The following is an 11,191-nucleotide window of genomic DNA, read 5'->3' on the forward strand; positions in this document are numbered from 1 at the left end:
AAGGAAGGAAGGAAGGAAGGAAGGAAGGAAGGAAGGAAGGAAGGAAGGAAGGAAGGAAGGAAGGAAGGAAGGAAGGAAGGAAGGAAGGAAGAAAGGAAAGAGACTATTTGGGGCCAACGTCACTAGAAGCTGTAATCTTTGGTTTCATAGCAGCTGTCTTTGAGGTCAACATTTTGGGATTCCTAATTCAGTAAGCTGTCATATCATTGCACTTATGTGATGCACAGATTAATAAGAATGGATACATAGATCCCAAGGCCATATATAGAAGTTTAAAAAGAACTTTTTTGAAACCACTGTAAAGGATATGAAAAAATTTTCAAGTGCAGCTATTAATGACAAATGTCAATGAACACATTTGAAACAACGATTTTTCATTATGTCACACCATATTACACATGCATATTACTTTTGCCACTCTACTGACCACTAAAATGGCCACCCATGTGGATATTTCTGTTTACCCATTTTATACAAGGCCTCAAATGGCTACCAGCATCTATGTGAACTCCCAGCTCCAAGACCCACCACCAGAAACCCTGTTACAAATCCTAAGAGAAGGGGTTGGAGTGGCTTCACTCGTCCTTCTGAGCACTGCCACATGCATCTTGGGCCTCTGACCAGCTCACCCATGGGCCCCCAGCGTGGTCAAATCTGCTGCCAAATAAGGCTGTGAGGAGAGACAGTTGTTCTGAGAAAACACCCAAAAAAAACCCTCCTATAGTTCAATCAATCAATTGCAAAATTACAAAATAAAGACACAGCAACTGCAGCTTGCGCTTCAAGTACTGGCCGGGGCCATTTCATCAACAGTAAACTCAGAGGAGCCGTCCACGAGCTGGGCTGATAAAGATGCACATTGGGATCATGGGAGGTGCCTGCCCCAAGACTGGTTACCCCAGAAGCCCCAGGTTGGCCCCCAGGGCTGATTCTGATGACTGCCATATTGCAATCCACTGATTTGGCCACAAAAGGTAAATGTCCCTCTGTCCTTGATGAAGTTCACACCTCTTTTAGTACCTGTTCAGTTCTGGGAACCCAGAGAGGGGCAAGGAGGTCTTGAGCACCATGCCACATGGACACATTTGTAGAAACCGGAGACGTTGACCTCCAGGGAGGGAAAAGCAGATACAGTTGCTGGGTTCAACTATTTAAATGGCTGCCATGCAAAACCATCATTCTATTTATAGAATTCCAAGGGTCAGAGCCTCTTGTCACCCAAGGGTGGCAGCTACAAGATAAAAGATTGTATTTTAAATTAAGGATTATTTGAAAAGTAGACTGAATAGTCACCAGACAAGGCCCAGAACAAATAACATTTCAGAGTCCCTTCCCAGATATTCTGAAACTCTGATCTAATTCCCACCTATTCTTTGAATACAATCCTTTTTAAAACCCCAACCTGTTCCCCGCCTCTCTAAACTAATACTGCACTTAGCATCCCAGTCAGTCACTCTGGCATTTTTCACATCCTGTCCTTGTTTGCTCACTTGCAGCACATCCAGGCCCTGTGATGGGCACAGGAACACACAGAGATGCTGCCACTGGCCCTGTCTGGCCCCCAGCCAGGTACAAACCATTTCTTATTCTTCCTCATCTTATAATCCTACTTGCAATGCTGATCAGTGTTGTGTTTGTTTGTTTGTTTGTTGTTTTTGAGACAAGAGTCCTGCTTGGTCGCTCAGGCTGGAGTGCGGCAGAGCAATGTCGGCTCACTGCAACCTCCACCTCCCAGATTCAAGCGATTCTTGCGCTTCAGCCTCCCAAGTACCTGGATCACAGGCGTGCACCACCACTTCCAGCTAATGTTTTGTATTTTCAGTAGAGGTTGGGTCTTGCTATGTTGGCCAGGCTGGTCTCAGACCCTGGCCTCAAGTGATCCTCCTGCCTCAGCCTTCTAAAGTGCTGGGATTATAGGTGTGGACCACCATGCCTGACCTGCTGATCACTCTCTATCATCGGTATTCACTTAACCAAATAAAATTTTCTGCAGAATTAATTTTCTCATGTGAATTCAGTGTTTAATGATAGTTAAATGGGAAAATGACTGTGTCAAACTCACCTTCCTGCTTTATTATAATATCTATTAATGAATTACCATGTATATACCTAGTTCTGAACCATTCTTTCTTCTCTCATCTGAAAAAGTACATTTCTTTTTTGGCTTGAGTTTTTAATTCAAAAATCGAAGCTCCAGTTAAGAGAAAGTTTCAGCTTCAAACAAAGTACGGATGTCCCGGGCAGCTGACCCAGGCATGGGGACCTCACCTCCCAGTGGTCTAGTGGACTCCAGGTGATGCTAAATTCCACCAGCTCTGGCTTTTCTATTTCAGCCATCAAGGCTTCAGCTCTCGCTCTTCCTCACTCAGTGGCTGGGCTGTATTTGTGTCTTAATGACCCACTCAGAAGTCCATTTCTGGGTTATGCCTTTTGTTTACATTCTGGCTTCCAGCCTAGAGGTAAAGAAACTCTATTACCTACCTCGCAGTCAAAATGAACATTTTCTGTGGGTTCTGCTCCCCTGGGTGGCTCATTCCACTCACCAGAATTGTGACTTCATGTGGGTCTTCTTTTTATTAACATCCTGAGCCAACAGACCTAAATAATGTCAGTGATAAAATACTCCCATAAAAATCTTTTGCCCATTTAACATATTTATTATGCAGCCTTTTACAGAAAGTTGACTTATGGAAGCACTAATGAACACAAGTCAGATTTTCTTCATCATGCCCCTCAAACCCCTTCCTCCATGCTCTAGAAGTGGTCAAGGGCCCAGTGTGTGGTGCCCAGGGAGCAGATGTCCATTTAGATACCTGTGACACCCTCCAGTTCTGCAGCCAACATGGGAAGTGTGTGAGATGGAAAGCTGTCCTTCTAAGCACACATTACCTTCCCCTTTCATCTTTGATCCTAACATGGCAGCGATTTCCTTCCATTAAGGGGACATTTCTGGTCCCTTCTGGAAATGCATTTCTTTAATGAATATCACTCAGGTGCTAGCTCACTCCACACTAAGGACATTGCTATTCTGCTGCTTCTGGAGAAATCTCATGTTGCTCTGTATATAAAATAGCACCTATTCTTCAGATATAGCCCCACAGAGGGAGAAGAAGCAACAACAGTTCAAGCAGAAAGGAGGAAGAAGCTTCTCCCAAGCAGGAAGAAGGCTTTTTCTTTCTGTCACTGCATGATGAGAGCAGGCTGTGTCTGGGCAAGCTGTACCAGGACACATGGGGACCAAGACAAGAGAACCGCTTGTCCCAGCAGCACTGAAATCACTCAGTTCCTGCTTTGAGTCAGCCTTCATTTTAGACACAACAACTGGATAGCTTTAGGAGATGTCATCGATCAAATCTGATTAACCTAATACTTATCCAAGGAAGGAGACATAGAGAAGAAAAAGTAAGGAGGGCAGAGGAGCCAGCACTTCTCAGCTGAACTGGGAAGGGTTCTTAGAGGCAGACAGATCCTAACTAACTTCAGCAATGAACTGGAAGACTAGTAGGCAACTCATGGAATTGAGGGGAGATCAGGAGAGCCAGGCTCAGAAGCAGAGCAGGAGCAGAGAAGGGTCAGGAGCCAAGGGCACAAGCAGTGAGAGTAGTTGCCTGTCTCCAGCGGGTAGGAATCACTGCCACCACGACAGTCTCTCCCAACCCCTAGACCACCCTCCTGGCTCAGCCACCTCCCCCAGGAATGGTCTCTGAGTTACCCAGCATCTTTGCATCATTAATAAAGAACCCCTGGTGGGGGCTTCCAGCTGCCCTGGCCTAGATTTTAATCCCACGCCAGTTTTCAGGAGGCAGGCGAGAGAGAATCTGGCTCCCTTCAGTTTGCAGAGACAGACAGAGAGTGAGTGAGTGAGAATTGATGCCTTCAGGGAATGGCCAAGCCCCATCCAGTATTTACCTGTGCCACCGGGTGACAAGTGCTTGTGGATACTCCCAACTTTAACAAAAAATGAGTTAGAGGATGCCGGAATCTCAATCAGCAGCCAAGGCTGTATGGTTAATTACTACTTATATTATTTTTGTATTACTGCATAACATACTTCTACAAACTTGGTGGTTAAAACACTCATTTATGGCAAGGCACGGTGGCTCACGTCTGTAATCCCAGCACTTTGGGAGGCAGAGGCTGGCAGATCACTTGAGATCAGGAGTTCAAGTTCAGCCTAGCTAACATGGTGAAACCCCTTCTCTATTAAAATACAAAAATTAGCTAGGCATGGTGGCACATGCTACTCAGATGGCTGAGATGGGAAAATCACTTGAACCCAGGAGGTGGCAGTTGCAGCAAGCAGAGATCATGCCACTGCACTCCAGCCTGGGCAACAGAGTAAGACCCTGTCTCAAAAAATAAAAAGAAAAAAGAAAAGGAAAACACCCATTTACTGTGCCACAGTTTCTGTTGGTCAGGGGTCTGGGTAAAGCTTGGCTGGAATCTCTGCACAGGGTTTCACAAGATTGCAGTCAAAGCACTAGCCAGGGCTAGGTCCCACGCAAGGCTTGGGGTCCTCCTCCAAGCTCTCATGGTTGTTGGCAGAATTAAGTTCCCTGAAGCAGTAGAACCACCTGCCATCAAGCTGCAATGGTTCTGGTGTGCTTCAAATGCCAGGGGGCTGCCCTGTGATTCCATATGGGATGGCCAGCGACTCCACGCAGGACCCTAACCCTCGTGAACATGCAATGTCTCCAAGGCCCATGGCAGAGCCATGGCTGTGCTGCCCTGTCCAGCTGGAGAGCCTGCTGTGTCTCTGAGCTTCACCCACAGCTGCCAGCCACCTGGTGAACCCACACACATACCCAAACTTTGTGCCTGATGCTGCTGCATTTTTAAACATTTTTTTGTAGAGACAAGATCCACTATGTTGCCCAGGCTGATCTTGAACTCCTGGCCTCAAGCCATCCTCCTGCCTCAGCCTCCCCAAGCACTGGGATTTCAGGTGTGAGCCCTCACACTTGGCCTGCCACTGCATTTTAAAGAAGCCAAACCAGAATCATATTTCCTTCCTAGCAATGGGGGTGCGAGGACAAGTAAAATGTCCTTCCCTTTGGAGAGGATGTGCTGCCATTACCCTCCACCAAGTTCACATATGTGCCAAGTTTTACTGTTTCATCAGTGAAGGTTCTCCAGAGATACGGAACCAATAGGGTATCTAGATCTATATCTGCATTTGTATTTGTATTTGTGTCTGTATCTGTACCTGTATCTGTGCCTAACTTATATCTAATCTATGTCTATGTCTGTGCCTGTATCTGTATCGACATCTGATATCTAATCTATGTCTATATCTCTATGTCTATCTGTATCTAGAGAGGATTTAAGGAAATGGCTCACACGATTGTGGAGGCTGGCAAGCCTGACAACGGTAAGACAGCGCGGGAGACTCAGCGAAGAGTTGATGCTGCAGTCCTGAGTTTGAAGGCTGGAAAGGCAGGTAGGATTTCTGTGTTGCAGTCAGCTTCCCACTGACTGGATGAGGCCCACCCACACTATGGGGGGTAACCTATTTTAATTAACATCAACCGATTGTAAACGTTAATGCCATCCACAAAGCACCCTCACAGCAACATCTAGACTGATGTTTGACCAAACAACTGGGTACCATAGCCTAGCCGAGTTGACACAAAAAATCAGCCATCTCACTGTCTTGTGATATTTCTCCTCCCTCCTCCTTAAGACACTTGCTGCTTTCTATATCCTTAGCACAGGTTCACACACCTATTCCCGAGATATTCCCTGTGTAAACAGCATTGTCGCACGGTATATTTGGTAAATGAGTATGCCAGCCTTCTGAGTCCCAAAGAGCAGCTCGGAACAATACAATCACACACTGTTATTACCTCTCCTCATTCTGTGGCTTGACTGAGCTTAGCTGGACTGTTCTCACCAAGGTCTCTCATGTGGTTACAGTCAGACGGTGGCAACGGAGGGACATCTTCAAGAAGCCTTTGAGGTTTCCTCATTCGTATGTCTGGCTCCTGGGCTTGAAAAACTCAAACTTCTGGAAGCTGCCACCGCTGAGGCCTCTCGCCCGTTCCTGTATGTATTCCTTTCACCCAGCAGCCCCGGCATAGCTGGACTTCTTACAGGATAGCTGGAGGTCCCCAGAGCAAATGCCCCAAGAGAAACAGGCACAGCTGTGTGCGCTCAGCTCACCAAGCCTCAGAAGTCACAGACCATCACAAAGGCCCACCCAGGTTCAAGGGGAGACCACATGGAACTGTGGATGTGTTAAAACTACCACAGAACGCTTTCTCCCGTGTGATTTGACTCTGAAATTCACCCGCCCAAGGATTGAATATAATTGCAGATCTGTCCTCTTTCAGGGTAATTCTCTCTGGCCAGGACATGACAGCATCTTCAAAAAGAAACATGGGGAGTGTATGCGTGCAAGAGGCTGGGTTGGTTCACATGCTCTGAGGCTTCCCATCCCCCCAAATCTCCCTACTCCAGCATTCAATGCCTCTATTCCCCAACTTGGCAAGCCACTGGATCCAACTCTACTTCTGATTCTTGGCCACCATCACCCTGTGGGAAGAAGAAAGAAGAGATTCTATTAACACACATTTTCGGAAGACTTTGGTTTGGGGACATATGTTGGGATTTGAACTTCCGTTTCTTCCATTTATCCAAGTGCCTGTAAAAGTAATCATTCTACCCTTAGAGAACTTAGGGGTCTTGAATGGCTAATACACTATATGCTGTCTTATAATGGCAGCAAATGAGCTGCAAAAACATTGACTTGACTGAGCACTTCAATCCAAGTGACCACAAGCAAAAATGTAAGATGTAATTTTCTGTTGAGCCATTGAATTCTATTTTGGTTTTCTATTATTGTGTATAAAACCACCCCAAAACTTAGTGGCTTAAAAACAATCATGTGTGTTTCTTATAGTGGTTTGACCTCTGTTGGTTTTGCTTAGAGTCATTCATGTGGCTAAATTGAGCTGAGGATGAGCTGAGGATAGGGTCATTCACGAGCTAAATTGAGCTAAAAGGGCTGAAAGGTTTTGGGGCTGGAGGCTGGGGGCTGGGGACTGGGGTGGCTGGGCCACCTCAGCTCCCCTTTACAGGACTCTCTCTCCAAACCTTCCTGGAACCCCTAAAATGTTCCCAAACCTTGTTTTATGTTTTAATGGGTCTCCGTATTTCTTCTTTGTTGTACTTACTACAGTTGCAATTTAAAGCCTATAGTTATTTGTCTAACACCGGTCCTCCCTACTGAAGTGTAAACTCTGCAAGGACAGGAAGTATGTCTTGTTCAGAATTGCATTCTCAGCACTCGGCACAGTGCATCTCACACGCTCACATAGCAGGGCTGCACATGGTGTAGACACAGAATGAATGAAGTCGTAAATGCACGGGAGACATTAGACTCAAATCCTGGTTCACACATTTAGTAGCCGTGCGGCTTAAAATTCAGTTTCCGGCCGGGCGCGGTGGCTGAAGCCTGTAATCCCAGCACTTTGGGAGGCCGAGACGGGCGGATCACGAGGTCAGGAGATCAAGACCATCCTGGCTAACCCGGTGAAACCCCGTCTCTACTAAAATACAAAAAAATAGCCTGGCGAGGTGGTGGGCGCCTGTAGTCCCAGCTACTCCGGAGGCTGAGGCAGGAGAATGGCGTGAACCCGGGAGGCGGAGCTTGCAGTGAGCTGAGATCCGGCCACTACACTCCAGCCCGGGTGACAGAGCAAGACTCCGTCTCAAAAAAAAAAAAAAAAAAAAATTCAGTTTCCATCTGCAAAACAGGAAATGTAGAAACTCTGTCTCTGGATTGCAGTGATGAGGGAAGCAGAAAGTCAGCCCGGGTGTAACCATGTGGTGGGGTGTTTAATTCAAGGCCACCGAGCACATCATGGCATCTTAAAGGCAACCGAATCCTTCTGAGAAATTTCATCTCTTTCAGGGAAACTCAGAGGAAAGGGGAAGGGTGATGGGGTGACTTTGAAAAGCAGTGGTTGGGAATGAGTGGATTCATCACAGAGTTGATGTTTGATGCAGGGGTAACCAAGAACCCACACAGATGGTGAACATCAACCAATGGCTGTCGCAAGAGGCTGCTCACGGGAATCGAGTCCAAGATCCCCAGAGGCCTCGCAAGGGGTGGAGAAACTGGACGTACTCCCAAGCACACTGGTGGACATGGAAATTGGCACAGATCCTCTGGAGGACAACTTAACACTTCTGCTCAGAAACTGTCCCATCCCCAACCCACAGGGGACCTCGAGGCGCTCACTCCTCACCTCGCTGACGAAGCACCGACCTGACGAGCTCTGATCTCATGACGCTGACCCTCTCAGTGGGAAAGGGCAGTGAATAAGTAACTAAAAACGGTAACTGCAGATAGCAGTAAGACCTGTTCTGAGAGTAAAGCGGGTGTAACATAGAGAGAGATGGAGGGTACGGGGCCAACTCTCTACAGCACTAACGATTGAGGGGACGGGATGTCTACCACGGGGATGGCACCGACAATGAGGGGCACAGATGTAAAGAGGAGTGAGAACAACATTCAAAAGAAGGAGGGCACGTCCACCAGGCCAGGGGATTTGGGTTTCATACTAAGTACATGGAGAGGCTTCAGTAGAAAAATGGTCCCTTTTAAATGATGCCACCCCACTGGGCGGGAAGCAGCTGTGGGGCTTCGAAGTAGAAGCAAGGAGACAATGGTGACCTGAGTGGGCCAGAACAGGTATAGCCCATTTTTTTCATAGTTCTATTCTTATAACTTTTTCACCACAAACACATATTCATCCTGTAACGAGAAAAAAATAAATGTTATAAAATAACATCGCAGCCCCAAGGCTGCCCCCACTCTTTCCTGCAGGCCAAGGACCCATGCTGCTCATTTATTGCTCCTAAGAGCCAGAGTTAAGGACCTGGAGGCCAAGGCAGATAGAGTCTGTGACCAGCAGGTGGGGGATGCCCAGGGGTGGGGCTGACGGGCGGCGAAGAGGGAGCCCAGCAACCATGACAGCTTGGTCCCCCAACAGGCCCCTCTCGCTCCCATCTCCTGAAGTTTGCGATGTGGGCACTGCCGATACAGTGAGGGGAGCCTGGGAAATGCCAAAGAGGCGTGAACCTCGAAACCCTCCTGTGTTTCGGAATGCCCTTTGCAGGTGGACTCCCTTAGCCTCTGCTCTGAGTTGCAGACATGGCCAGGTGGAAAGTGCCAGGCAAACTGTGGTGCCAATCACTGGGGAAGCAGAGTCCTGAGTGCTTTGGTTGGTGAGAAGCACTGCACACCCACAGAGCTCTACCTGGCTCCATTCTTAAATTTGGAAGGATGTTTGATGGGATTCGCCTTCCAGAAGTACCTGCACATCTTGGTTGACAAGTGTGTCGGAGGGAAGCACTAATTCAAGATGTTTTAGAGTCTCTTAGAAGCCTACTTGTTCTCCTCCTATTTTTTTCCAGATGAAGACCCTCAATAGTATCCGAAAGAAACCCCAGGTTTGTTCTTGCTACTTTGTAAGGGTGGCAATGTGTTTGCATCTGGAAGAAGCTGTGTGGGCTTCAAGGCCCACACACACAGGGGTACATGGCTGGACCACCACCAGCCCAGCTACAGAGGCCATGCCAAGGTGAGACATGCTCAGTCTGGAAGATGACGCCCAGGGAGTGAGGCCACCGGTCCGGGGTTCTCCAATTGGCTTTAAGAATAGTTTTGCTCCATAGCCTGCAAAGTAAACTCCAGGAAACTAAACCCTATTTCTGCATTGACTTCTGTGATAAAATCAGACTTTTTTTTCCCATGGAAAACAGCTTTAGCTACAAGTTATAATTAAATATTAAACTTTAAGTGTTGCTATTTTAGAAGAAAAATGATAATTTTCCCACAAAACTGACCAAAACTAAATCACAAAGCCCACACTCCGCATTAAAAGTTTAGGAATCCTGTTAGAAGTTACATCCCCTTGGGCAAAACCCGCAGGAGGGTAGGTATTCTATTCTCCATTTCCATACCCTAAATGTCTAGCTATTTCTTTGGAAAGACTTCATCTTTTAAGTGTGAATCTTTTCATTGCTTCTCAAAAACATTTTTTGGCTTTTGTTTGCTATCCTCAAAGTTTTGTCCTGCCAATGATCTCTCTTTTTCTATTAAAATAATTATTTCAGTGGTTTATTTTTTGTAAGTGTAGATATTTGCACAAAATCAAGTTTTTAAATCCAGGTTAGAAGAAATGTTAAGGTAATTTAGTTTTAGTTTTATCTTTTACCATTAGAAGGAAGCCCCTTAGCAAAGGCCCTGGCGGACAGTGACCAGCCTCCACCTGGACATGTTCTCAGGAAGGCACGCATGTGGGTCCTGACCGGCCCCACGTTGTCATGGGACTGTCCCTCGAGAAAGCTTTTCTCACTTGGAATGGACAACGCCTGCCTCCCAGAGAGGAGCCTCCCCACCTACCATGATGCAGGACGAGAGCAACCTGTGCCTATGACAACTCTTGCTCTGCAGAGGCCCTTGTAAGTCTGCCCAGTGTGCGTGAGTGAGCCCTCAAGAGCAAAAGGAAGGACAGGCTTGAAATTAGAGCCCTTGTTTCTACAGGACACATCCCCAGCTCCTCCATCAGAACCTCATGACTTCCCAAGCCCTTCCGTCTTCTCATTCAGCATTCTGGATCCACAGGGCTCTATGGCGCCCAGAGCAACCACCATTCTCCAAGGACGACAGAGCAGGGCAGAGTTCAGGGGCGTGTTGCACATCCTACTGGGGACAGAAAAGGCTGATGTTGGTAAAAACCGAGCAGAGGGAAAGGCAAGCAGAGATGAACCCGCACAGGTTCCCGGGTTCTGGGCAAGTTCCAGGAAGCCTGCGAGGCATCTGCTTCCTCACTACACTGTCTTCATTGGCTGGAAAATGGATGCTGCAGATTATTCAAATCAATGGGAATATTTAGAATACTCTGTCAAGGACAGACAGATGGTACAGAGAAGCCTCCAGTCCTGAATAATGAGAAATTTCCCCTGCTCCGTGCAGGACGTGGTCTATGCTCCAAAGCCCCTACCGCAGACTCTGCTGCTTCCTGAAACCAGCTGGGAGAAGCGGCTGCGCTTTGCTATTTCTGGTCACTTCTCATCCCATGATGTTATTACTCATCCCCAGGGAACAGGCCGAATCTTCCTGTTACCACTGCTTGCCATGGACAGTGTGAACTTCTCTTGATTTATTTCATTTGTTTTG

General features: G+C 47.1%; 1 long non-coding RNA gene across 1 annotated transcript; it reads right to left on the reverse strand.

Moving 5' to 3' along the window:
* Positions 1 to 2,274: 2,274 nt before the first annotated feature.
* LOC108532276 (uncharacterized) lies at positions 2,275 to 10,562 on the reverse strand. The gene is made up of 4 exons (XR_001886400.1): positions 10,415 to 10,562; positions 8,253 to 8,761; positions 5,847 to 6,534; positions 2,275 to 2,453 (listed from the first exon to the last, which is right to left on the reverse strand). It is a non-coding gene; the product is annotated as an uncharacterized LOC108532276 (long non-coding RNA).
* Between the last annotated feature and the right edge of the window lie 629 nt (positions 10,563 to 11,191).

The sequence above is a fragment of the Rhinopithecus bieti genome, unplaced genomic scaffold (assembly GCF_001698545.2).
Source record: "Rhinopithecus bieti isolate Rb0 unplaced genomic scaffold, ASM169854v2 scaffold_9919, whole genome shotgun sequence".
Lineage (NCBI taxonomy): Eukaryota > Metazoa > Chordata > Mammalia > Primates > Cercopithecidae > Rhinopithecus > Rhinopithecus bieti.